General features: G+C 38.0%; 1 pseudogene; it reads right to left on the bottom strand.

The window, feature by feature from the left end:
- Positions 1-1,658: 1,658 nt before the first annotated feature.
- On the bottom strand, positions 1,659-27,731 carry LOC149192323 (pleiotropic drug resistance protein 1-like; annotated as a pseudogene).

Raw genomic sequence — 27,731 nt, 5'->3', positions numbered from 1 at the left:
AATAAAATTTTGTGAAGTCTTAGTGATTCTTTTACTAAGTTATAAAACATTGTGAAGTCTTGGTGAATTTTTGATATAGTATAAAACCATATATGATAATAGGAAAACATATTCATTAAATTGTAATATACTAACTTACATGTTCGGAAAAAAGAAACATAATTTGTTCTTCCTATAAACAATGTTGCAAGCTTCAGTGGGCATGTTTGTCAAGGTTCTCACTGCACACTCTTGTATATCCTTCCATCAGTCTTGATAATATTCCACCAAAAATTTCTTGTATGTGTTGATCTTGACTACCACTTCTTGCAACTCCACCTTTCTTTCTAGCGTTATAGTGTTTTTGCTTTTTCATTAGAGTAAGGTGGGCCTTCACTCTAACCATCATGCTATAATGATTTTTTATAATGTTATTAGAAAAATTATCAAAATATACTTGGAACCCCTTGATTTTATTTTTAAAGTTGAAACAAATAATAATGTAAACATTGTGAGAAGCTCTTATGCATTGGAGATATAATTGCACTTCTTTTAATTAAGTCTATGTTTGGACTCATAAAGGATACAATGTTAGGTAAGGAAGGTAATTAAGATTCTACCAGTTTTAGTTACTTGGTTTTTTTTTAAAAGGTCAAAAAGGAAGTCCAATGCTTAAAACTTGTATTTCTTATTGGAAACCACTTCAAAGTAAATGATGTATTACCTTTGTTTTCAGAGAAATTATTCTTAAATATACATTTAAAACAACTACATTATATAACACAATTTTTTTTGTTTTGCTTAAATGTCAAGTTACAAATTTCAAGGACTACACAACATAAGATATTTTATTTGGTTTAAATGGCAGGGTTTTGGAAATTATCCCAAGACTTGAATTTGGCTTGAAACCTTTATATATGTGTGCAATTCAAATGAAACAATAAAATTATGCTGAAATATTTAACAAATTGTAATCTTATCAATGAACAAAATCTAGAGTAACTTCAATCTATTTGAAATTGGTAAATAATGACTTATAATACACACTCTCTCTCCTTAAATATGGGGGACTTGAATCTTATGGTTTTACATAAGACTTCATAACATGACTTGAATTTCATGGTTTTACATAATGCTTCATAACATTAAACCAAATATTAAACTAAGATGTATGATATTGGAATTTTATTTTAATAAATCTAATTTTGGATAGAATAAGTTAGTTCAAATATTCCTGGTATGCTCCTAGTTCAAAGATTCTATAATATAAATGGGTGATAGAGTATAGCTCTATAAAATGAAGATAGTTATAGATTTTCATGCCTTTCATAACCAGTAGTGTATAACCATTGTTGTTTATGAAAGTAGTGTATAACCAGTGTTGTATTGCAGAGTGATTAGTGGAGTAATTTCACTAAACTCAGACAAAACAACATATCTTGAAGCATGTTGTTGCGTATATAGGAACAACCAGGCTATAAGATAGAATCCTAATAACAATTCAAAACCTAAATTTACAATAGCATAGTTATAAAAAATAGAAGTTTTCAATGAGACACATTCATCTCACTGCAACTAAATCTTAACGGTTGTCTGTATACTCTTCATCCAGGGATTCTTAAGAAGACCCATCATGGAAAATAATATAAAATATATATGATGAGCATGTCAGAGGATGTCTATATTTTCTGGAAGTTGAATTGTTTGATGGCCAGAGCAAAGAACAAATCAAATACAATAAGGATACACACCATCACCGGTGCTACAATTCCTAAAAAGTCGTGTCTCATCCCGAAATAAGATTTTATGAATGTGCCCACCTTCACTTTCCCATCTTCTGTCTCCATATCAGTTTCTACATCACCCAAATGTGAAGCAAGCAGACCATATAGTGTCCAATAAACATTAGTTGCCCAGTAGTACCATCTCCACCATACAAGAATTTTCTATTTTCAAAACTCAACCAGATAATTTACCTTGTTAGGATCACTCAATAGGGGGATTGCCAACTGTAGTCAACATTGAAATTCAAATCATTGCCGAAAGAAAAAATTGATGAAGGGATCATGAGTTGAAAATATGGCCTTACAGGTCGAGGAATAATGAAACCACATAAGAGATTCCATGCAGAATAAAAAGTTGATGAAACGATTGCAGCAATATGGTAACTTGGAGTCAAGGCTACTGTCATCATTCCATAATATGTATAGTATAGAAAAGTGAAGAACATAACGAAGAGGAACCATAAGAAATTGGGAGTTGTCCACTTGAAAGAAATCATAGAATAGACCAATATGGCATAGACTACGGACTGTATCAAAACATAGGGCACCTCAATTTCCACCTGTACAGATAACAAGGATGGTCATTCGATGAAACTGATCTTCACAACAAAACTATAATTGACTAGTTGTTCACATTTAGATTACCTGTCCAAGGGAATAAGGAAGTGTTGAATACATTCCAAAAAAAAATTCTCTGTAAAAGATAGTTTGTTCAGCCACAACAACTGGTTGGACACTCAATGAATTTCTACCACCCACAAAAACTACAACACAGTACATCAATCCCATAATATTCATTAGATCTTGTTGTTTTCCTCTGTAAAGGACATTGAAGAATACTTAGACAACATTGAGTAGTTAAAGAAAAAGACGTTAAGAGAAATACAATTTACTCTTCTTACAGAGAACAACAAAATAGTTTTCAAGGGAACAAATAAAGACTACAAGTTCACTTGGAAGACATTCATCAGACTGATTTCTCAATATGCTAATTGACTCTGTTGACTCAAATATGTAATAGACAATAAACTAATCAATGATAGAGAAAACAAAATGTCAAATTGAGGCCAGACCAATTTTGCAAATAAGTCTATTATGCCTGTCAAGAGAGTGTCCAACCTCTTTGTTCCAAGGTCCCAAAAGATGGTTCCAAACAATAGGGCAACCAATGTAGTGAAGAAAAATGGCACAGAATTATAGTGTGGATTCCTCCAATATGACCAATGTTGCTTCCAAAGGCATGCTAGGCACTAAACTTTGAAGGACTGTGCATACTGTGTTGGAAAATTAAAATCCTGCAAGTCGGGAGAAGGGGTGCTTAGCTCTTTAATAAGAGCTTGATTCCATCTAAAATTAGAAAAGCACATCAGTCAAAAAAGGTTTTAAAAAAATTGTAGTCTATTCTTCGGGGTGACAAGTGACAAAAAGTAGAAAAAATCAGATATACACAATGAAAAAACTCTTTCTCAAACAAGTTCCTACAATTACGTCTAGACATACTCATAAAGTTATGATTTTTTGTAGATTTCAACAAAGTCCACACCAAGCCTTTCCTCAACAGCTATGGAACTCAGTTCTAGTGCCTATGTCAATGGATTGTATCCTTCTATAATCTGCGGTACTTCTAGAATGACCTAACCAACCAAACAAGAATCAGACAAGATGATTATTTTCTACCACAAATTGATAATGGTAAGCACAATCATTTACTAAATAGCTTATAAAATACAATTAAAAATTTTCCCTTACCTCAAAATACTCAATGAGTCTATGAGAATGACGACCCAAAGGACCTGCGTAGATGATTTCGCCACTCCTCTTCAGGAGCAAGAGCTGCAGTTCAACAAACCAATAAAACTGAATATTTAGTAATTATTGGTTCTATGGAACCCTGTTTTATTCTAGCCCTTTGCACCCCTTTCCTTTTGTTAAGCCAAGAAAAGAAACATAAAAAAGTTTCGTTTGTCTCACATTGCATAGATTGATCATGAAAGTTTTCGAATTAATCTCATCAAAAGCTTCAAAGATATCAATGTTGGGTTGGTGGAGGGTATAAACAACTATTCGACCTATATTGACTGTGTTGTGAACAATACACATAACTATTGCTGCATCACGGGAATCTAGTTCGGAAGTTGGCTCATCCATGAAGATTATAGAAGGATTGGCAACTAGTTCTACTGCTATGGTAAGTCTCTTCCTTTGCTCTGTAGAAATTCCTATTACTCCAAGTAGCCCTACAAGAGCATCTCTCAAAGGAGTGAGCTCCACAAGCTCCATGACTTCTGCAACAAAAATCTGCAGTTTATTGTAATAGTAAATATGTGAGCACAAGTTGTTCACATGATCTCATTAACAAGGGAATATTTCACTCGAGTATTGCATGCAAGGGGGAAATCTAGAGCAGCCATTCTAGTTTTCTCATCAACCTCACAAGGAAGATGGAGCCATGCAGAATACGTGAGTGACTCAAAGACTGTGACATTTGGATAGTGGATGTCATTTTGTTCACAATATCCTGAAATGCAAGAAAATGTTTCTTGCTTCTTGGGGAATTCAGAGATGCTTATGGCTTTCAGGTCAACCTTGCAAAATCAAATATTTAGGCTTTGAACATGTTTGATACGGAGGCATCTAATACTACTATCACCTGTAAAGAAGAGGAGGTAAAAATGGTGACATCCTACACTTACACTAGAGTAGTATCCTCTAGCCCATCCTTCCGTGTAATCCCAACAACAAAATCAGGGGAGATTAGAGGATACGAAGGATCTGAAACACTACAGAAAAAAATTTTCCAGGTCAACTTCCAATATAGGTAATGTATCCAAGACCCACCTCTTGATGTTTAGGCTCTCAAACCACCAAAAAGCCTCCTCCCTAATTTTTTTTTCCAAGCCCTAGTTTTTCTCTCTAGCCTCAAGAGGACCAAATTTAAGGAGATAAATTTATCTTGGAAGTTGACATGGAAACATTAGATGGGAAGTTGTTAGTGGATGGGAGGAGAGTTGTGAGTATGGTCCCATTGTCCTTCCCAGATCACACACTGTTGATTAACCTGAGGTCTTAGCTCGCTTACAAAACTTTAGGATTCCATGCTTAGGCATGGTTAAATGATTGGATTCAAGAATGACAACACATAGTTTCCCTAGATATTAGCCCGAGGTACGAGAGTCTCAAAGTCTATATAGTTCCTGGACATATAATGTTAGCTACATGCCCTGTTTCCTACATTGATTTAACTATCAGGCATTTTAGTGGCTAGTCTGTGCATCATTTTGTAATCCCCTGGAGTCATAACAAGGGATTTACTCTCCTATTGTAAGTTTCTTAACACTCTGCCATATTAAACATTCTTTGGTAATCTTCTCAACAATTTTTTTGTATGCCACCCCATTGTATAGATAAGTACTAACAGGACAAAACCTTTGTAAGTAACCTTAGTATGCAGCCTACTATCTAAAATGGGACCTATCGTCCAACAATACAATCCCTTGCATGACGTATCATCACAGTAAATAAATTGATTACTTTATGGTACATGTGAGGTCATCGGTTCACTGCCCTGTTTTACCACAGAAACATAAGGTAGCATTACAATATGCAGCCAAAAATGTCATAGTCTATTATTAGATTCATTGGAAGCTAATCCATGTGATGCTATTGGTTATTCTCACTAGGCATCATTGGTTACCCCATGAATTGCAAGTATAGGCTGCATGGATAGTGGTATTCTTAGAGGTATTGAAATAAGGCTAAGCATTAGTATGCCACTTAACATCAGTGTGTTATATCTAGCATTATTGGTAAAAGGCATTTGAGTCCTTAATTCAAGCCTAATGAAACAATAATGTGGCTTACGATTGACCTCACTATCTCATGCACAAAGATCACAAGCCTACTATTTTTTCTGCACTTGTCCCTAATTGTTTCATAATTTAACACGCCTTATTAGTGGTTGCGTAGCTCGTATGAATAGACTAAATCTAGCATGGATACTGCTAGTCCAACAACCATATTTGGTGCATGTACTAGACAATTTACTGTGAGGTAAATATAGCCATAAGAGCTCCAATATAATAAAGGTCTTTTCTATCAATGTGCTCACAAAATGTTTTCTGTGTTGGTAAATTTTTTTTAAAAGGGACTCGTTGCGTATATCTATAATATAATACAATAATATCTTCATGTCAATTGAGATTAGATCTTTAGATCAAGTAACCATTGAATGTGAGGAATTCAATCCAATTATTATGATGAAAACTAGCTGACAATATTTGCAAGATAATAAACTAAAATGGATATTATTTGTGTTTTGTTTCTTCAGATTTCATTGACTCACTTAGATGGCAGACTTATTGTAATGAAATCAAATCAACCACATTTGAAAAATCAGAAAAATAAATCATTTCATTCTCTCTCAAATGGAATATTGAAAACCAATTAGGTAGTATTCATTGTTACTGAATGGATGGGAAATAATTACATCTAGGCCTTAATCTCAATCCATTTAAAATGTCTTCCCTTGATAGTGTATTGTCTATAGTCTCTTATTCTAGTTGATGAGTGGTAACAATCTCAAGGACGATATATCACAAAATTATTACCTCGTTACATCAACCATTTTCTTGTGTGTGCTCAAAATCTTTGCCAGCGATGTCTTTTTTTTAACCCATTTAACATCAATGTATATTTGCTAGAATATACACATCAAGATAGTGTTAAGATAGTGTTGTGTGTTAAATGCATTACTCATCACACCATAGTGTCAAGATATATAATTAAGTGTTGTGTGTTGAATGTATTATTCATTTAAAAATAAATAAATAAAATTAGGGGTTGTTACAGATTCCATGGAAAGCACATTATAGTGATGAGTTGTTCTAAGATGAGTATGAGATCTGGAAATACAACCCTCTAAAGAGACCAAAAAAGGTCTACCAAAGTCGGAAGTTTGATGCTTGGATGTAAGATATATTCTATCAATTTTCTTACAATCTCATTTGGGATCAATGGTTTTCTTTGGCAACATTTTTATAGACCTCAGTTAGAATAAATGACTACTTAAATGCTTGGTTGAAAAGCCTTGTATCAAAGTTGTGATCCACTCCTTGGTCAGATCACTGGAATGTATCAAAGGATAATTATGATGGCTATTAAAGGAGCCATGTCACCTACAATTTCAGCGATGAAACTCACAATATGATCTTCAATCAGACAGAAATACTGATACACCTTCTGATCTAGGAAATTCATCTTGATATTTCAAATGACAGCATCATAATTTGGGTTATGGCTCAAAGCAAGATAAGGTCAATGCTGAAAGTTGAAGTGTGAGATAACAAACCTGTGTTTTTCCTTGAAGATATTGCATTGTGTTTAGAAGTAGGATGTTGAAAATCTCTTAAAAGTATCACGCCATTAGTTTTCATGAATATTACATTGTTAAGTAAAGGACCTGGAAGATGCAGTACATTTGGTTATTGTTGGTGCCAAGGGAATTTGAAGGATGGAACCTATTTTTGTTCAATTTTAAAAGTTAAGAATTTTAAATAAGGAAAAAGGTCACTGTCAAAGCACATTGTGATGGAGCAAGTTCACCTCTTGACATAACAATATTATAATGAAGAAAAAGGTCAAGTCCTATTTAAATTTTGGAGACAAAATTACTCTCAAGAAAGATGAGTCATTTTCAAAATTGAATTATCACTAACTAATATGATAAAGGATGAGCTACTTGGATTGAAAAGGTCAAAATCAATGTTTAGCTGAAAATACAGAGTTTCAGGAATATCCTTACTAGTACTACTGAAGCAGTAACCAAGTATGCTATGGGTCTATCATATTTATCTCTTGATGAAGACATCTCATTGGAAGATCCATGATCTTGACTCATTCGCTTAGTCTGATTTCAAGATGAAATATCCTTTGATTATTTTTTGAGGCATTGGGACTCTATGATTTTTTGGACATTTGGTTATGAAAAGGAAAATTTTCACATTACAAAGTCTTATTGGACTTGCAAGGGGTGTAAAATGTAACTAGGATTTATCCTAGAAGAATAGAAGTATTGAATGTAAAAATCTTAGGGTTTGTAGATAAAACCCTAGATCTAGATTAACATTTTTGCTGAAAGAAGAAACCCTAGCCTATGTAAGGAAGGAATGGCACCATGTTGATGATGAGGACAAGGATGATAAAATTGCAAGATGGATATAAGAAGGCTAAGATCAAGAGGGAGCTAACATTTCCTATGATCCTCAAAAGATAAGTAACTTATATCTCTCTTCCTTGATTATTGTTGTTAGCTAGCCTCTTGTCTTTGCTTCTCTTTTCTGGGTTATAATCATTCTTCCGTGACCTCCATATGAGGATTGCAGGTACATAACGAAGGTTTCCAAGGCTCTGGAAATAGATGGAAGAAGTGGAAGAACAAAGTAAAGCTTGTGACAAGAGGATATTCCTAGAATTGGTGATATGTTGAGAGATATTATACTAGATGTGATCTTAAGCTTAGAGGGAGGATGTAGATCCACAAATATGAAATATACCTTGATTGTGTTGAAGGGAAGTCAGTGGAGATTTCTAAATAGGTTTAGAAGATCTAGCATGTAGCAGATGACAATGTTACTACAAAATATAGTAGCCTTTGGAGAGAGAAACCCTACAAGACTAAAAGCTAGACTACATGCTAACAATGGGGTGGATGCCTAATGTCACCTTAGTCAAAACCCCTGCTCTTTACAAACTTTCACTAATGGGAGGAGTCCTGGTACGAGGGAGATCACTTAAAATGGATATGCTAGGTATAAGGTACAAGGTGATCAAGCTACAACTCATTCCAGAGAGAGACTCAATAATGTTTCAGAGCTGCAAGGAAGCAAAACACTCTCTAAGAAAATCCTTAGAAATAGAGGTTCAAGACCTAGGGTTTTGAGGCTTTTCAATGGTGATAGGTGTTCACAAGGTCAAGAACAAAGAGAAAGGGTTCCTTGCAAAGATAATAAGTTATTCCAAGGCTCATGAAACCCTTAACAAAGTCCTCAAGTTGAGGGAGAAGAAAATAGGGTTTCCTTCCTAGGGAAAATTTGAGTGGATACCCACCAAAATGATAGGTCATGTATCCAAGACCCACCTCTTGATGTTTAGGCTCTCAAACCTCCAAAAAGCCTCCTCCCTAAAATTTTGTTCCAAGCCCTAGTTTTTTTCTCTAGCCTCAAAAGGACCAAATTTAAGGAGATAAGTTTATCTTGGAAGTTGACCTGGAAACATTATATGGGATTAGATATTTAGGCTTAGATGGCATAAACATTAAACTTTGTAACCTCATAAAATACAGGAAGGGAAAAGCAGAGTCAGAATATGTAATAGATACTTCCCTCTCATATCAATAGCAACCTGAAAGAGAGGAAAATTTCAGAGTTAAATGTGAAGAATATCAATAGATCAAATTACCTTATACAAATTTCAAATCCTAAGCTGATTGAGCAATTGAAGTTCTAGTCTTCATTATCTAAGGAACTTGGGTCTGGGTTTTGTGGTAAGGTCCTCTAAACAGGTGCACTAGAGAAAATTTGGATAACAGATTGAATTTTAACTACCTGTGTAGTTTGGAGTGGAGAAGGAACCAAATTTGTGTCATTTCTTAGGAAATCCGAATGAGGCCTTCGACAGGGAGGGGCTAAGAAAAATAGTATTGATGTCCTTATTGTCATAGGTCCAACCATTGATGAAGTAGACCCACAATATCCAGGTGATAAAAAGGATGACCTAGGTTGAGGAATAGTTTGTGGCATCCATTATTGTTGCCTCTACTGCTATTGCTGCCTATGCAAACCCCAGGATCGCATTGAATTAGACCAGGCTAACAAATTGTTAGAAGAAAATGTTGCAACCCACTCTGATACATTGGAAATTCCTAGTGTAGGAATGTTGTTATCCCTTGGGATATCACCTTTAATCCATTCCTCTACACCTCTCTCAAGTTCTTTAAATGGGGTGGGCACTTGCTGAGATGTTATTCTATGTACAGTTCTATCATTTGCACCAGCTCTGTTTTCTACAATAACTTCCCTTGACAGTGCTAATGGTAATGGAAATGACTCTTGCAGAGAGCTCCCAACACAATCGCCAACAAGAAATATATTAGCTGCAATAACGTCCCTTGAGAGAGAGGAGGATGAAGGTGAATCATAAAGAGAGACCAATATATTCCTCTACAGAAAAATAGACATAATTAGGGGGAAAATCCTAGAACTAGACGATGGCAGAGTAGGACGATGCAACTACTACTGACAATGTTGATTGTGACTAGAACTGAAGCTGGAACAACCTTGTGCGGGAAAATCATAAGATATCCATTATGATGCTACTCTAGTCCAGGGTTCATAATGTTGGTGTTCATAGGTCCAACCATTGATGAAGTAGACCCACAATATCCAGGTGATAAAAAGGATGACCTAGGTTGAGGAATAGTTTGTGGCATCCATTATTGTTGCCTCTACTGCTATTGCTGCCTATGCAAACCCCAGGATCGCATTGAATTAGACCAGGCTAACAAATTGTTAAAAGAAAATGTTGCAACCCACTCTGATACATTGGAAATTCCTAGTGTAGGAATGCTTTTAGCCCTTGGGATATCACCTTTAATCCGTTCCTCTACACCTCTCTCAAGTTCTTTAAATGGGGTGGGCACTTGCTGAGATGTTATTCTATGTACAGTTCTATCATTTGCACCAGCTCTGTTTTCTACAATAACTTCCCTTGACAGTGCTAATGGTAATGGAAATGACTCTTGCAGAGAGCTCCCAACACAATCGCCAACAAGAAATATATTAGTTGCAATAACGTCCCTTGAGAGAGAGGAGGATGAAGGTGAATCATAAAGAGAGACCAATATATTCCTCTACAGAAAAATAGACATAATTAGGGGGAAAATCCTAGAACTAGACAATGGCAGAGTAGGACGATGCAACTACTACTGACAATGTTGATTGTGACTAGAACTGAAGCTGGAACAACCTTGTGCGGGAAAATCATAAGATATCCATTATGATGCTACTCTAGTCCAGGGTTCATAATGTTGGTGTTCATAGGTCCAACCATTGATGAAGTAGACCCACAATATCCAGGTGATAAAAAGGATGACCTAGGTTGAGGAATAGTTTGTGGCATCCATTATTGTTGCCTCTACTGCTATTGCTGCCTATGCAAACCCCAGGATCGCATTGAATTAGACCAGGCTAACAAATTGTTAAAAGAAAATGTTGCAACCCACTCTGATACATTGGAAATTCCTAGTGTAGGAATGCTTTTAGCCCTTGGGATATCACCTTTAATCCGTTCCTCTACACCTCTCTCAAGTTCTTTAAATGGGGTGGGCACTTGCTGAGATGTTATTCTATGTACAGTTCTATCATTTGCACCAGCTCTGTTTTCTACAATAACTTCCCTTGACAGTGCTAATGGTAATGGAAATGACTCTTGCAGAGAGCTCCCAACACAATCGCCAACAAGAAATATATTAGTTGCAATAACGTCCCTTGAGAGAGAGGAGGATGAAGGTGAATCATAAAGAGAGACCAATATATTCCTCTACAGAAAAATAGACATAATTAGGGGGAAAATCCTAGAACTAGACAATGGCAGAGTAGGACGATGCAACTACTACTGACAATGTTGATTGTGACTAGAACTGAAGCTGGAACAACCTTGTGCGGGAAAATCATAAGATATCCATTATGATGCTACTCTAGTCCAGGGTTCATAATGTTGGTGTTCATAGGTCCAACCATTGATGAAGTAGACCCACAATATCCAGGTGATAAAAAGGATGACCTAGGTTGAGGAATAGTTTGTGGCATCCATTATTGTTGCCTCTACTGCTATTGCTGCCTATGCAAACCCCAGGATCGCATTGAATTAGACCAGGCTAACAAATTGTTAAAAGAAAATGTTGCAACCCACTCTGATACATTGGAAATTCCTAGTGTAGGAATGCTTTTAGCCCTTGGGATATCACCTTTAATCCGTTCCTCTACACCTCTCTCAAGTTCTTTAAATGGGGTGGGCACTTGCTGAGATGTTATTCTATGTACAGTTCTATCATTTGCACCAGCTCTGTTTTCTACAATAACTTCCCTTGACAGTGCTAATGGTAATGGAAATGACTCTTGCAGAGAGCTCCCAACACAATCGCCAACAAGAAATATATTAGTTGCAATAACGTCCCTTGAGAGAGAGGAGGATGAAGGTGAATCATAAAGAGAGACCAATATATTCCTCTACAGAAAAATAGACATAATTAGGGGGAAAATCCTAGAACTAGACAATGGCAGAGTAGGACGATGCAACTACTACTGACAATGTTGATTGTGACTAGAACTGAAGCTGGAACAACCTTGTGCGGGAAAATCATAAGATATCCATTATGATGCTACTCTAGTCCAGGGTTCATAATGTTGGTGTTCATAGGTCCAACCATTGATGAAGTAGACCCACAATATCCAGGTGATAAAAAGGATGACCTAGGTTGAGGAATAGTTTGTGGCATCCATTATTGTTGCCTCTACTGCTATTGCTGCCTATGCAAACCCCAGGATCGCATTGAATTAGACCAGGCTAACAAATTGTTAAAAGAAAATGTTGCAACCCACTCTGATACATTGGAAATTCCTAGTGTAGGAATGCTTTTAGCCCTTGGGATATCACCTTTAATCCGTTCCTCTACACCTCTCTCAAGTTCTTTAAATGGGGTGGGCACTTGCTGAGATGTTATTCTATGTACAGTTCTATCATTTGCACCAGCTCTGTTTTCTACAATAACTTCCCTTGACAGTGCTAATGGTAATGGAAATGACTCTTGCAGAGAGCTCCCAACACAATCGCCAACAAGAAATATATTAGTTGCAATAACGTCCCTTGAGAGAGAGGAGGATGAAGGTGAATCATAAAGAGAGACCAATATATTCCTCTACAGAAAAATAGACATAATTAGGGGGAAAATCCTAGAACTAGACAATGGCAGAGTAGGACGATGCAACTACTACTGACAATGTTGATTGTGACTAGAACTGAAGCTGGAACAACCTTGTGCGGGAAAATCATAAGATATCCATTATGATGCTACTCTAGTCCAGGGTTCATAATGTTGGTGTTCATAGGTCCAACCATTGATGAAGTAGACCCACAATATCCAGGTGATAAAAAGGATGACCTAGGTTGAGGAATAGTTTGTGGCATCCATTATTGTTGCCTCTACTGCTATTGCTGCCTATGCAAACCCCAGGATCGCATTGAATTAGACCAGGCTAACAAATTGTTAAAAGAAAATGTTGCAACCCACTCTGATACATTGGAAATTCCTAGTGTAGGAATGCTTTTAGCCCTTGGGATATCACCTTTAATCCGTTCCTCTACACCTCTCTCAAGTTCTTTAAATGGGGTGGGCACTTGCTGAGATGTTATTCTATGTACAGTTCTATCATTTGCACCAGCTCTGTTTTCTACAATAACTTCCCTTGACAGTGCTAATGGTAATGGAAATGACTCTTGCAGAGAGCTCCCAACACAATCGCCAACAAGAAATATATTAGTTGCAATAACGTCCCTTGAGAGAGAGGAGGATGAAGGTGAATCATAAAGAGAGACCAATATATTCCTCTACAGAAAAATAGACATAATTAGGGGGAAAATCCTAGAACTAGACAATGGCAGAGTAGGACGATGCAACTACTACTGACAATGTTGATTGTGACTAGAACTGAAGCTGGAACAACCTTGTGCGGGAAAATCATAAGATATCCATTATGATGCTACTCTAGTCCAGGGTTCATAATGTTGGTGTTCATAGGTCCAACCATTGATGAAGTAGACCCACAATATCCAGGTGATAAAAAGGATGACCTAGGTTGAGGAATAGTTTGTGGCATCCATTATTGTTGCCTCTACTGCTATTGCTGCCTATGCAAACCCCAGGATCGCATTGAATTAGACCAGGCTAACAAATTGTTAAAAGAAAATGTTGCAACCCACTCTGATACATTGGAAATTCCTAGTGTAGGAATGCTTTTAGCCCTTGGGATATCACCTTTAATCCGTTCCTCTACACCTCTCTCAAGTTCTTTAAATGGGGTGGGCACTTGCTGAGATGTTATTCTATGTACAGTTCTATCATTTGCACCAGCTCTGTTTTCTACAATAACTTCCCTTGACAGTGCTAATGGTAATGGAAATGACTCTTGCAGAGAGCTCCCAACACAATCGCCAACAAGAAATATATTAGTTGCAATAACGTCCCTTGAGAGAGAGGAGGATGAAGGTGAATCATAAAGAGAGACCAATATATTCCTCTACAGAAAAATAGACATAATTAGGGGGAAAATCCTAGAACTAGACAATGGCAGAGTAGGACGATGCAACTACTACTGACAATGTTGATTGTGACTAGAACTGAAGCTGGAACAACCTTGTGCGGGAAAATCATAAGATATCCATTATGATGCTACTCTAGTCCAGGGTTCATAATGTTGGTGTTCATAGGTCCAACCATTGATGAAGTAGACCCACAATATCCAGGTGATAAAAAGGATGACCTAGGTTGAGGAATAGTTTGTGGCATCCATTATTGTTGCCTCTACTGCTATTGCTGCCTATGCAAACCCCAGGATCGCATTGAATTAGACCAGGCTAACAAATTGTTAAAAGAAAATGTTGCAACCCACTCTGATACATTGGAAATTCCTAGTGTAGGAATGCTTTTAGCCCTTGGGATATCACCTTTAATCCGTTCCTCTACACCTCTCTCAAGTTCTTTAAATGGGGTGGGCACTTGCTGAGATGTTATTCTATGTACAGTTCTATCATTTGCACCAGCTCTGTTTTCTACAATAACTTCCCTTGACAGTGCTAATGGTAATGGAAATGACTCTTGCAGAGAGCTCCCAACACAATCGCCAACAAGAAATATATTAGTTGCAATAACGTCCCTTGAGAGAGAGGAGGATGAAGGTGAATCATAAAGAGAGACCAATATATTCCTCTACAGAAAAATAGACATAATTAGGGGGAAAATCCTAGAACTAGACAATGGCAGAGTAGGACGATGCAACTACTACTGACAATGTTGATTGTGACTAGAACTGAAGCTGGAACAACCTTGTGCGGGAAAATCATAAGATATCCATTATGATGCTACTCTAGTCCAGGGTTCATAATGTTGGTGTTCATAGGTCCAACCATTGATGAAGTAGACCCACAATATCCAGGTGCTAAAAAGGATGACCTAGGTTGAGGAATAGTTTGTGGCATCCATTATTGTTGCCTCTACTGCTATTGCTGCCTATGCAAACCCCAGGATTGCATTGAATTAGACCAGGGTAACAAATTGTTAGAAGAAAATGTTGCAACCCACTCTGATACATTGGAAATTCCTAATGTAGGAATGCTTTTAGCCCTTGGGATATCACCTTTAATCCATTCCTCTACACCTCTCTCAAGTTCTTTAAATGGGGTGGGCACTTGCTGAGATGTTATTCTATGTACAGTTCTATCATTTGCACCAGCTCTGTTTTCTACAATAACTTCCCTAGACAGTGCTAATGGCAATGGAAATGGCTCTTGCAGAGAGCTCCCAACACAATCACCAACAAGAAATATATTAGCTGCAATAACGTCCCTTGAGAGAGAGGAGGATGAAGGTGAATCATAAAGAGAGACCAATATATTCCTCTACAGAAAAATAGACATAATTAGGGGGAAAATCCTAGAACTAGATGATGGCAGAGTAGGACGATGCAACTACTACTGACAATGATGATTGTGACTAGAACTGAAGCTGGAACAACCTTGTGCGGGAAAATCATAAGATATCCATTATGATGCTACTCTAGTCCAGGGTTCATAATGTTGGTGTTCAACATAATGGATTCCACTCTCTCTCTCTCTCTTGGTGAGCATATTTCTCTTGGATGTTGAGTGTTGTTGTTTTAATTGTTGGGCCAATTGTATCTCCTTAGACCTATGATGTACAAATGCTTTGGCAATAGTGATTTTCTCCTGCTCATCATTACATTCTCCCTCTGCTGGTGTCTATGAGAAAAACCCAAGTTGGTGTGCCACTACCATCCCACAAAACTAATAAAATTAGCATTTATAGATTAGACATACTAAACTATTTAGTAGCAAGGAAGAAAAATGTTTCTCAAACTTCACAGGATAACACAAGCCCAGAACTATAATACCTATTATAAGAAAAATACACCTTAAACTATATGTAAAACAATAAAATTTTAAGAAGCACTTACATTGTTTTAAACTTGACCAAGCAATCATGGCAGTATTCTTCAACTATTCCTTTTGGTTTTGTTCCTCTGATGCACTTGAATACCTAGCCAGGACTTGGATAAGAGCACTGAGCAACTTGGCATACAATAATTTGGTTTTATCAATCTCATTTAAGAATATAAATCTGTGATCAGGAGAAGGAAGTTGGTAACATCACTTTATTGACCACATCTCATCCACTCCCAAAGTTTTCGATTGAAATACCTACTATGGTATTGCCTAGTATTTAGGTATTGACGCACAACGGGTTAGTAGGCAGTTTTCCATATCAATTGGTCTATACCATCATTGCACCTAATAGCTTATAAGGGAGATGTAAAATGTAATTCTGATAGGTAATACATGGTACCCAAAAGATTCATTCAGTAAGTGGTGTTATGGAATGCTGGTGAAGAAAGAATCTCCATTTTATTGCCCTGATGAACCATCCTGGAGACGCTTGACTAGCAATTAAGCCCTTTCTAATCATCCCAATGAAACAAAATATTTCAAACCGATGAGGAGACATATTCACCTTGATGACTGGTTAGTGGAAGGACCATCATACACACCTATATAGCTTAACTCATCTAACTCCACAGTGCAAGTAAAATAGGGAAGATGGCCTAGACCAAACCACACAGCAGTATACACAAGTAGTGCTGCTCCTGCTATCTGAGCTATCTCTTGCAACAATTTTTGTATGCCCCATCTCATCATATTTAAACCACATGCAGTGACCATCATAGACAATTTATCATCTAGAAAATAAGTTTCAAAACACCACCAAAACAAAAGCCATATTGGTATTCTTGTAGCAAGAACTCAAGAAGGGCCTCTCTAGAAAATAGTATTAAGTGCCACCTCTGTAGCGACATGTTCAACGTGTCTCAATGTGATGCAGTATTTTGGGCTCTCAACTACTTCTCCATTGAAACTAACAGTATATTTGAATATGGAAACATGATCAGGCCTCTCTCTGATACAAGAGTACACTGACAGACTAAGCAATAGGGAAAAAGATAATTTTAGGAGAAAGTGGCCATCGTCTGACTCCGTCACTTTGACTGCTATGAAGACTCAATCAATCATAGAATCACAGAGTTGGTTTTACATAGGAGAATCAAACCAAATATGTGAATTCTACCGTACCTTTGATTTCCAAACCAAACCAGAGAAGTCAACCCTATGTTTGATTTCCTAGAAATCTAGGGCAATTGGGAGCAAACCACCCACTTGCATTCTTGGAAATCGGGGGTGATTGAAGAAAACCCCACCTGCATTCTGAAAATCAGGGGTAATTGAAGCAAACCCCACCCAAAAACAAGGCAAATTCGGGGCTTTGAATGTTTAGTTGGTTTATTTTTTGGGGCTAAAATATAATAATTACTTATTTTTTAAATAATTTTGGGGCGAACTATAGAAAATGAGTGAAATATAAAAAAATTTCCCTACCAAAATATAAAACCCCTTAAATTTCACCCCTAAAATTTTCTATGTTAAATATGTTGGTCATGTGATTGAATGGTGTTTATTGGAAGTGGAACCAGATGGATAATTCCATTCGGAGCCTCACTATATATTGCAAAAAAAGGTGCTCATGCTCTGGAATTGAGAAATTGAGCAGGTTAAAGTGCAGTGGAAGCACTTGGGGCTCGATGAAGCTACATGGGAAATGGCGGATCAAATGCAGGCTATGTATCCTTCATTGTTTTTTGGTTGAGGCAAAGCGGTTTTGGGTATGATGTTGGTATATGTTTTGGCATATGTTTTGGTGTGATGTTTTGATACATGTACATATGTATATGGATGTCAATACTGCCATGAGCTATTTTATAAATCTCTAATAAGTGGTATGGGTGTCATGTCATTATAGTTTCATTTTTTTTATCTTGTCATGTTGGTTTTCTTTCATCACGGTTATCATTGTAAAGACTGCATCGAGCTATGTTATAAAGCTCCATGATCAATATGTTTTCTTTCCTACAATTTTTTTGAGGTATATGTTTGATTGAATACCGAGGAAGGTGTCCCCCAAGGGGGAGGGTTTTGTAAAAACCCTAGTGAAAATTCCATGTAATAAAAGTTAAATAATAACCATAGTTGGTGGGACACTTATTCCAAGTTGAATGTTGGGAAAAACATCCTAGGGGGTGTTCATTTAGTTTATTATGGCTAAGGAAATTGACAAAGGAAATGGATAAGGCTTTGGAAAGGAAAATGGCATTTTTGGCACATTTATTTATGAAAATAATGGAAATTAGGAGAAAATTAAGGTGAAAGGTCACATCTTGCATGTGAGGAGGAAATTGAAGGAAAATAATGGGAAATGAAGAAAATAGAGGCCTAATTGATAAAAAGGCTTATGCGGATCAGTTGCTAACTTTTATCAGTTTATTTTTGGGGCTCTCTCATTATTCTCTCTCCCTCTCACTCTTGGATAGTTAGATTTTTATTGGAGCACTTTGCCATTCAATTAAGAAAGGAAAAGAAGGCAAGAGGAAGGAAAAAGAAAGCAAGGAAGAGAAGGATCAAGTAGCTACAACAAAATTCTTTACAGGGATTGATTTGCATGTGTGATTTCCTCACTAGATATTGGCATGCATGGTATTACATGTGGTTATTTTATGTCATGGCATGGGATTTTCTAGGCGCGATGGTGTTTTCAGCCTAGCTTTGCCATTTACTGATAACCTTGATGAGATTGGTTCTCATAATTTGGTTGAATTGGATTATTGGATGTATTCGAAGCTGAGTGGAGTGGATCTCCGAAATGACAAACACATGGCCTAGTGGTTCATGAACCAGAATGTGGATCACAATAAAGCCAATGGCCTAGTAACCCCTAAGCCAGAATCTAGTTTGCGGTAAAGCCAAGATTGCGTGCCTTGGTTGGCCTAGGAATCCTTGTCGGTGAATGGCGAGATATATGGCAAAGCCAAGAGGTGGATTTCTCTCTGTTGGGACTGGTAGTCTCGGGATGGGATGTATGGTAAAGCCTGAAGAGTGGGTATCAGTGTAGGGCCTATTGATCTTTGGATCTGACTATGGATTACAGTAAATCCTGAGAGACTAGGAGGCACTAAAATTCCTCACGGTGTAGGTGGAGAAATTCGATAGCATCCATACCTATTTGGTTCTTTTTAGTTGGTTATGAGTCCCACATTCATGCTTGGAATATAGCATAGTGGTGATTGGCTGAAGAGAGATTTGGCTCAACCAATCTATGGTTGGGTGGAATGTGGTAGTCCCATCCTTGATTGGTTTTTGCATTCATTAATGAGAAATTTATTCCATTTGTTTTTCATGTGTAAATGTATTGGCTTATATGTGGATTCTATGGCTGATGTATTCATGGTGTTAGCACCTAAATCTGCCCTAGGCTGAAGGAAGGCAAAATTCAGGGTAACCACAAACCACGCTCAGTTTGGTAGCTAGCCCTACCAGAACAGGAGAGGGCTCTCTCCGAGTCACGCTCAGTGAATAGATAAGCAAAAAACGGTCTGAGATGACTTACAATGAAATATTGATCTTAGGCTAGTAAGTGAATATGGATACAAGAAACAATTTTTATGAATGACTGAGCTTCTGGGATGGTATGGGACCAACGGTTAGCAAAGAACAAAGAATTTAATACAAAGGCACAGATTACTTCGTGAGGCAAGGCAGGCGGAAAGTGTAGCAATTTAGTTTGGAATAACGTGGAACGGAGAGATTGCTGAGGAGTGTGAAAAGGGCATAGGAACATGAATCCTTTTCAACAGAAGAAGAACACTGAACATGAAATTTTCCCACAGGCAGAGCAATAAAATTGAATTCTACCTAATCTCACTCAGAAAATTTCACTGGAAATGAACATGAATTGAATTATGAAACATAACGAAATACATATGAAAACATAAGAGACACATTTTCCAGACTCACAACCACAAGAATCTCATGAAACATAGTTGTTGCCTTTCATTAATTCTCTGTCAAAAATACAAAGTGAAGAAACATAGTTTCTTTCTCATAGTCTCCCAGAAGTTACAAAACTAACCAACCCTTTGCAAATAGCTTGCATACAATATATATAATGTGCCATGAAGAGATAGAACACCCAAGGGTTGGGGAGTTACTGGAATCATTGCAAAATGGAGGTGAAGAGCTAACCATCAGCTACAGGTGCAGTGCTACAAACATGACATTTGGCTTCGGTGACCGTTTGCCTTCCTTCACCACTTGGATAGGAGTCCTTCTGGAAAAAAAATACTTTAAATGCCGCCTTTGGTGCCAAAAAACTGAAGTGTAGATGAGCGGGCCCATTTGGAGAAGTCGCGAATCGAAAATTCGTGAAACAGAAGCAAATTTGGCAATTTTTCCTTTATGCGATGCTCTACTTTGAGGCCTGTTTTGGGGAACTTTTAGGTGTCCAAAATGTGCCCAAGTGGGCTTGTTGGAAAGCCTGTCCTATCTACTTTCTAACCCCGCTGGAATTTTTGAATTTGGTGCTTATTTTCCCCTCCAAATCTTCATTCTCCCAAGACTGCTTCCTGTGTGTCAAAAAAGGGGCAAAGAGGCCATTTTTTGGGTGTTTTTTGACCTTTTGGAGACTCATATATTGCCCAAATTTCTTGTCCAAGCACCAGTAGTCGTGATTTTCCATGCTAAATCCAAAAATGCAAACCATTCCTCATTTGGAGCTCCCGATTTTTAGCGCCGCACCACACAGGGAGAAAAACCCTGTTTTTTGCACAAAAATGTCTAGGTCCGCACTTTTTCTTCACATTACCTGCAGTCCCGCACCTAATGGTCATGGATCCTACAGACCTGACCGCACCTTTTCTTTGTGACAGGTGCGGACCCTGAGTGCGCCGCGCCTGTGCACCGCGCCTTCTTGAAGACCAATTTTGGAGGCCTTCCCGTGTCCAAATTGGGTGCAGGATAGCTCGTTGGAAAGGTATTTGAGTCTACTTTCCAACCCAACTAGAATTTTTCAATTTGGAGTTAATTTTCCCTGTCAAAAGTCAAATATCCCAAGACTGGTCAAAATGTGCAGAATGAGGTTGCCTCAAGGCAGAGTGATGTTGCAGTCAACTTTTGAAGGTCTTCCTCAACTCCAAATTGAGCTCATGATAGCTCATTGGAAAGATGTTTGTGTCTAGTAATCATTTGACTCATAAAGCAAGTCATTTGGCCAACCAAGATAGGAGAAAACGTGATTGTCCCAAGGTTACTTCAGAGGTGCATTCAATTCCCTGAGGCAACGATATTTTTGACATTTCTCTTAAACCATGACACCTGTGTAAAAAGTGAAGGAGGGTTTTCTTCCTTGGCCTATTGTGGACAAAAAACTCTCTCAGTTTTCCAAAATTCATCTTTTCTTGCTCAGAAACATCATTTGAGTGAATTATTGAACCTTCCTCTGGCCTGCAAGTATTATTGAAGCACTTTGAGAACAACAATTTGCAAACCCTAGACCTAATGACTGAAATGAGTCTTGTCCATTAAAAGATCAAACATTGACTGTCATGGATTTTAATAACTTTGATGAAAAGACCTAAGCCAGCAGGTACAAGACATGAGGGGAATGAACTGACAAGACCCTTCCGTCAGATTATGGCATGCCTCTAGCGGAATGCAGCTGAGTGAATGGAGCGAGACACCTAAAAATGAGATGCAGAAAGAGTTTTGATCTCTGACAGAGGACTGACAAGACCGACTCTAACATTGGCTCCAATGGGGGATGGTAGCTCCAGCTCCTTGGAGGTGCCAAGAACTGCAGATCTTTGGGTGAGCAGACAGTGCCTTCGTCCATTGGGCTATGGAGTCCATTATTTCGACAAACCAAAATGACTCAATTTATTGACTGAAACTTGACTGAAACTGACTCAATGCAAACTGACATGACTGGAAAAACTTGACTCTAACAAAAGGAAACGACTCATGACTGACTTAACTAAAACAAGAACTCACAAAACTTCTTCAATGGTAGTAGTCCATCAATATCTGAGGGTTCCAAATCATGATGACAGCCACCTGCATACTAATGCAATATGTACAATCATGTGTAATGTGTCTTCCAATGTAACCAATCAAGCAGATGCCTTGCTGACTAATTCTCCTGATCAGAGCTCTTGGTCAACCATAAATACTTGTAATTGGGCATCCAAAAATCTAATTGACCATAATCTCCTTCATCACTGAACACTGTAATAATCACCTTCACTACTATCTGCAACAGATTTGCCATTGGATCTTGAAAAACATGAAGATTTACCTCTTGCTGAAAGAGCAAGTTGTCTTTCTCCTTTGATACTGATCTTTCTTCACACTATACTTCAATAATAGTATGTCCCTGGTCCTCAAAAAATTCTGAACAAGTAGATGAGCAGATTTCCTCCTCAAGGAACATTTCAAAACATGAAACATAGGAAGAAGAATCTGAAATGACATCCTGAATGGTCTAATCTTTGGCAGTCTGACTATATTGTAGATCATCTTCATATGATATGACAGCCGGATTCTCATTACATTCATCAATCATGAGAAAAGAAACTTTAGGTGTTTCGTGAAACCCAACACTAACATTTCTATCATCTACCGTAAATTCATCCAGAGAAACCTCTTTACTTACTTGAGCGAAAATCTCATCTTGTTATTCATGAGCTGACTGGATTGCCTCTTCATGAAGACTGTGTTCTGATGACATGAGAACATTTGGATCCAAAACTCTATCTTCTTCATCCCAGATGATTTCAACAGCAGAGTTCTCTTTCATGGGAATTAGTACAAGGTTTTGTTGGTCATCACAATCTGAATCTACATCTGAAATGGTTGTCTTAACATTATCACATTCTGAATTTGAAACGTCACTTCTCTGCATGCTGTCTTATTTTATGGACGGATCTAAAATGACACTTTCTCTTTCATCACTTTCAGCCATATGGAAATCTTCAACCTGCTGATCTATAAAGCTGCTTACAAGACTATCATCGTTTTCACCAGAGGAAGAAGTTCTACCGTCACCTTCTTGACCATGTGAACACTGCAGATTTGCGTTAACTTGAGCTGTAACTTGACCATTCAAGAGTTGATCTATCTCATTTTCAGACAGAGGAGATAATACTTTTTGTTTTCTCTTGCTCACACAGTGATTGTCTTCATTAATTTCAAGTGAAGGAGTAAAAAAATTTTCCTCATATAGCTGATCCATTTCATGTAATTCCTGTTGACTGTCAAGATGCAAAATTCCTTCATCTTCCACCGTACTAAGATCTTGATCCTGCTGCAAATTTTCATGATCGTCTTTATGCTGTTGAAATGGATTTTCATACAGGGCTTCCATGATCTCATCATCCATAAAATTATCATCCTCATAGTATTTTTCAAGGCTTTCAATAAAAGTAGAAGCATGTTTGCAACAGTCATGAACTAGATTTAATGATGGATAAGAGTCTTTATATCTTTCAATGAACATGGCATGAAAATCCTTTAAACAATGAATACAAGCAGGCAGCAAACTTTCATACCAAGATTGGGCTTCATCTTCTAGAGTGGCCATGAATATCTTCATTAAGCAATCTTCAGGAAAATTAACCTTCAACTTGTGAATATGCATGTGAAATCAAACTAGATGTAAAGCAGCGTCCTTCTTACCATCATCTTTAAACGTAGGAAAATTCCTTGACCAATCTACTTTCGGAATCTTATTTGGAAAGCTTGGAATGTGATCTCGGCTCATGGGAGAGTATCTTCTTGCAACCCGATCCATCTTGAAAATCTCAAAGCTACTGACCTCTCTATAGTGGAGTCACCATGAAGCACCGATTGCTGGATTCTTCAGTGAATGGAGTCGCCAGGTGAATGATTTCAGCCGTCTTCTTATGTCTGATCGTTGTTCACCATCAACCATCAGATCTAAGCTTGATAGATGTACTGGGGCAAAACAATCTTCAAGCAAACCATTTTCTTCCCCAGTGGAGTCGCCACTATGTTAGCACCTAAATCTGCCCTAGGCTGAAGGAAGGCAAAATTCAGGGTAACCACAAACCACGCTCAGTCTGGTAGCTAGCCCTACCAGAACAGGAGAGGGCTCTCTCCAAGTCACACTCAGTGAATAGATAAGCAAAAAATGGTCTGAGATGACTTACAATGAAATATTGATCTTAGGCTAGTAAGTGAATATGGATACAAGAAATAATTTTTATGAATGACTGAGCTTCTGGGATGGTATGGGACCAACGGTCAGCAAAGAACAGAGAATTTAATACAAAGGCACAGATTACTTCGTGAGGCAAGGTAGGCGGAAAGTGTAGCAATTTAGTTGGAATAACGAGGAATGGAGAGACTGCTGAGGAGTGTGAAAAGGGCATAGGAACATGAATCCTTTTCAACAAAAGAATAACACTGAACATGAGATTTTCCCACAGGCAGAGCAATAAAATTGAATCTACCTAATCTCACTCAGAAAATTTCACTGGAAATGAACATGAATTGAATTATGAAACATAACGAAATACATATGAAAACATAAGAGACACATTTTCCACACTCACAACCACAAGAATCTCATGAAACAGAGCCGCTGCCTTTCACTAATTCTCTGTTAAAAATACACAGTGAAGAAACAGAGTTTCTTTCCCACAGTCTCCCAGAAGTTACAAAACTAACCAACCCTTTGCACATAGCTTGAATACAATATATAGAATGTGCCATGAAGAGATAGAATTCCCAAGGGTTGGGGAGTTACTTGAATCATTGCAAAATGGAGGTGAAGAGCCAACCATTAGCTACAGGTGCAGCGCTACAAACATGACATTTGGCTTGGGTGACCGTTTGCCTTCCTTCGCCACTTGGATAGAAGTCCATCCAGAAAAAAATGCTTTAAATGCCACCTTTGATGCCAAAAAACCGAAGTGTAGATGATCAGGCCCACTTGGAGAAGTTGCGAATTGAAAATTCGCGAAACGGAAGCAAATTTGGCAATTTTTCCTTTGTGCATCGTGCCATTTTCTCTGTGCGCCGCGCCATTTTCTCTGTGCACTGCACTACTTTGGGGCCTGTTTTGGGGCACTTTTAGGCGTCCAAAATGTGCTCAAGTGGGTTTGTTGGAAAACCTGTCTTGTCTACTTTCTAACCCCATTGGAATTTTTGAATTTGGTGCTCATTTGCCCCTCCAAATCTTCATTCTCCCAAGACTACTTCCTGTGTGTCAAAAAAGGGGCAAAGAGGCCATTTTTTGGGTGTTTTTTGACGTTTTGGAGACTCATATCTTGCCCAAATTTATTTTCCGAGCACCAGTAGTCATGATTTTCCATGCTAAATCCAAAAATGCAAACCATTCCTCATTTGGAGCTCTCGATTTTTAGCGCCGCGCCAGTGGCGCGACACACAGGGAGAAAAACCCTGTTTTTTGCACAAAAATGTCTAGGTCCGCACTTTTTCTTCACATTACCTGTGGTCCTGCACCTAATGGTCATGGATCATGCAGACCTGACCGCACCTTTTCTTTGTGATAGGTGCGGACCCTGAGTGCGCCGCGCCTTCTTGCAGACCAATTTTGGAGGCCTTCCCGGTGTCCAAATTGGGTTAAGGATAGCTTGTCGGAAAGGTATTTGAGTCTACTTTCCAACCCAACTAGAATATTTCAATTTGGAGTTCATTTGCCCTGTCAAAAGTCAAATCTCCCAAGACTTGTCAAGATGTGTAGAATGAGGCTGCCTCAAGGCAGAGTGATGTTGCAGTCAACTTTTGGAGGTCTTCCTCAACTCCAAATTGAGCTCATGATAGCGCATTGGAAATATGTTTGTGTCTAGTCATCATTTGACTCATTACAAAAGTCATTTGGCCAACCAAGTTAGGAGAAAACTTGATTTTCCCAAGGTTACTCTAAAGGTGCATTCAATTCCCCGAGGCAACGGTATTTTTGACATTTCTCTTAAATCATGACACCTGTGTAAAAAATGAAGGAGGTTTTTCTTCCTTGGCCTATTTTGGACAAAAACCTCTCTCAGTTTTCCAAAATTCATATTTTCTTGCTCAGAAACATCATTTGAGTGGATTATTGAACCTTCCTCTGGCCTGCAAGTATTATTGAAGCACTTTGAGAACAACAATTTGCAAACCCTAGACCTAATGACTGAAATGAGTCTTGTCCATTAAAATATCAAACATTGGTTGTCATGGATTTTAATAAATTTGATGAAAAGACCTAAGCCAGTAGGTACAAGACATGAGGGGAATGAACTGACAAGACCCTTCCTTCGGATTATGGCATGCCTCTAGCGGAATGCAGCTGAGTGAATGGAGTGAGACACCTAAAAATGAGATGCAGAAAGAGTTTTGATCTCTGGCGGAGGACTGACAAGACCGACTCTAACACATGGTATTTCTATTATTATTATGTTGGTTATGTATATGTTTTATGAAAAAGCTATGTGTGTCTCACATCATGTTTTTACTTGTAAATGAATGAACAATGTATCTAAAACCTAATAGATGATTATGTAGAAAATGATATAAGGGAACAATGCTTCATAGTGATTCTCAAATAAGTATGAGGCCCCTATTCTTAAATATGTTTTTTACACTTGTAGATTACATATTCGTGACATGTTTGATGAAATTCCTGTCATGGCTAGTAGATGTCTAGTTAAGGGCTTGTTCAAGTGTTTGACTTTGCATCATTGTTTCCTTGTTATATTTTTGTTTTGAAGGTGTCATCCAATTCTGGACAGTGACTTGGGCTCTGGGCCTAAAAAAGTGGCTCAAATCCTGGGGACGCTGGCACAACACTAAGAAAAATGGTCCCTGGATGCTCGCATGCCTTGTCATGAGAGCATCCAGAGCCTCTTGGATGCTGACAAGCCATAGCATGGGAGAATCTAGAGGTCAAGTGACCTAAAACCTTAGTGGGACCTATGGGTTGGTTACCAAAAGTGTTGGTATGGTTCTTAGGGGTCTTGTAGCTGATATGGAAGGTCTGTTTGATGTGTTTCCATTGATTCCATTTCATTAAGGTCACCTAGGAGGTTGAATCCAATTATAGTAGCCTCTCGTCACATGTCTACCCCAATTGGCCGGTTACTTGGGTAGATATGGGAGGAGAGTGTTACAATATCAAACACCATCACCACATCACCAGTATTTTTGGCCCCTTCTCTTGTCATTTCGTTAATATTTTTCATTCCTCCTTCAACTCCCTCTATGAGCTTCATCATATCCCTCCCTCTTTGCACCACCCTTGTGCCACTCCTCCCACTTCAAACATGTCTGGTCCTTGTCTCCTCTAATTCTCTATTTCTATCAAACTTCCTCTAAACAATTACTATGTTCCTTATTTGTCACTCAGATGGTATTTTATAACACTTCACGCATCCTTCTCCCTTCTTCTGTATGATTGTGACATTGGTTCAGTCATTATGGCTCACAGATCTGAATCACTATCTTTGTTCAAGCCATGTGAAATATCCTCCTTTGGCTCAACCTAATGAGATGGTTTACACGTGCCACATCTCTTATCCTAGTTAATTTCATCTTACTTTATATTTTTACCTCAGTATTATCCATATTTGGTCTCATCTTCCCAATAATCCATGGTTCATCTTGACTACTCACGTGCTCTCTCCTATAACCCAAATCAAATTTGACAACCTGCCCAGCCAT

The sequence above is a fragment of the Pinus tabuliformis genome, chromosome 2_2 (genome assembly GCF_031772625.1).
Source record: "Pinus tabuliformis cultivar Carrire ecotype Pingquan chromosome 2_2, CPIR1, whole genome shotgun sequence".
NCBI classification, from domain to species: Eukaryota; Viridiplantae; Streptophyta; class Pinopsida; order Pinales; family Pinaceae; genus Pinus; species Pinus tabuliformis.
Note: the sequence above shows the minus strand (reverse complement) of the source record. Positions and strands in the feature narration are given on the sequence as shown.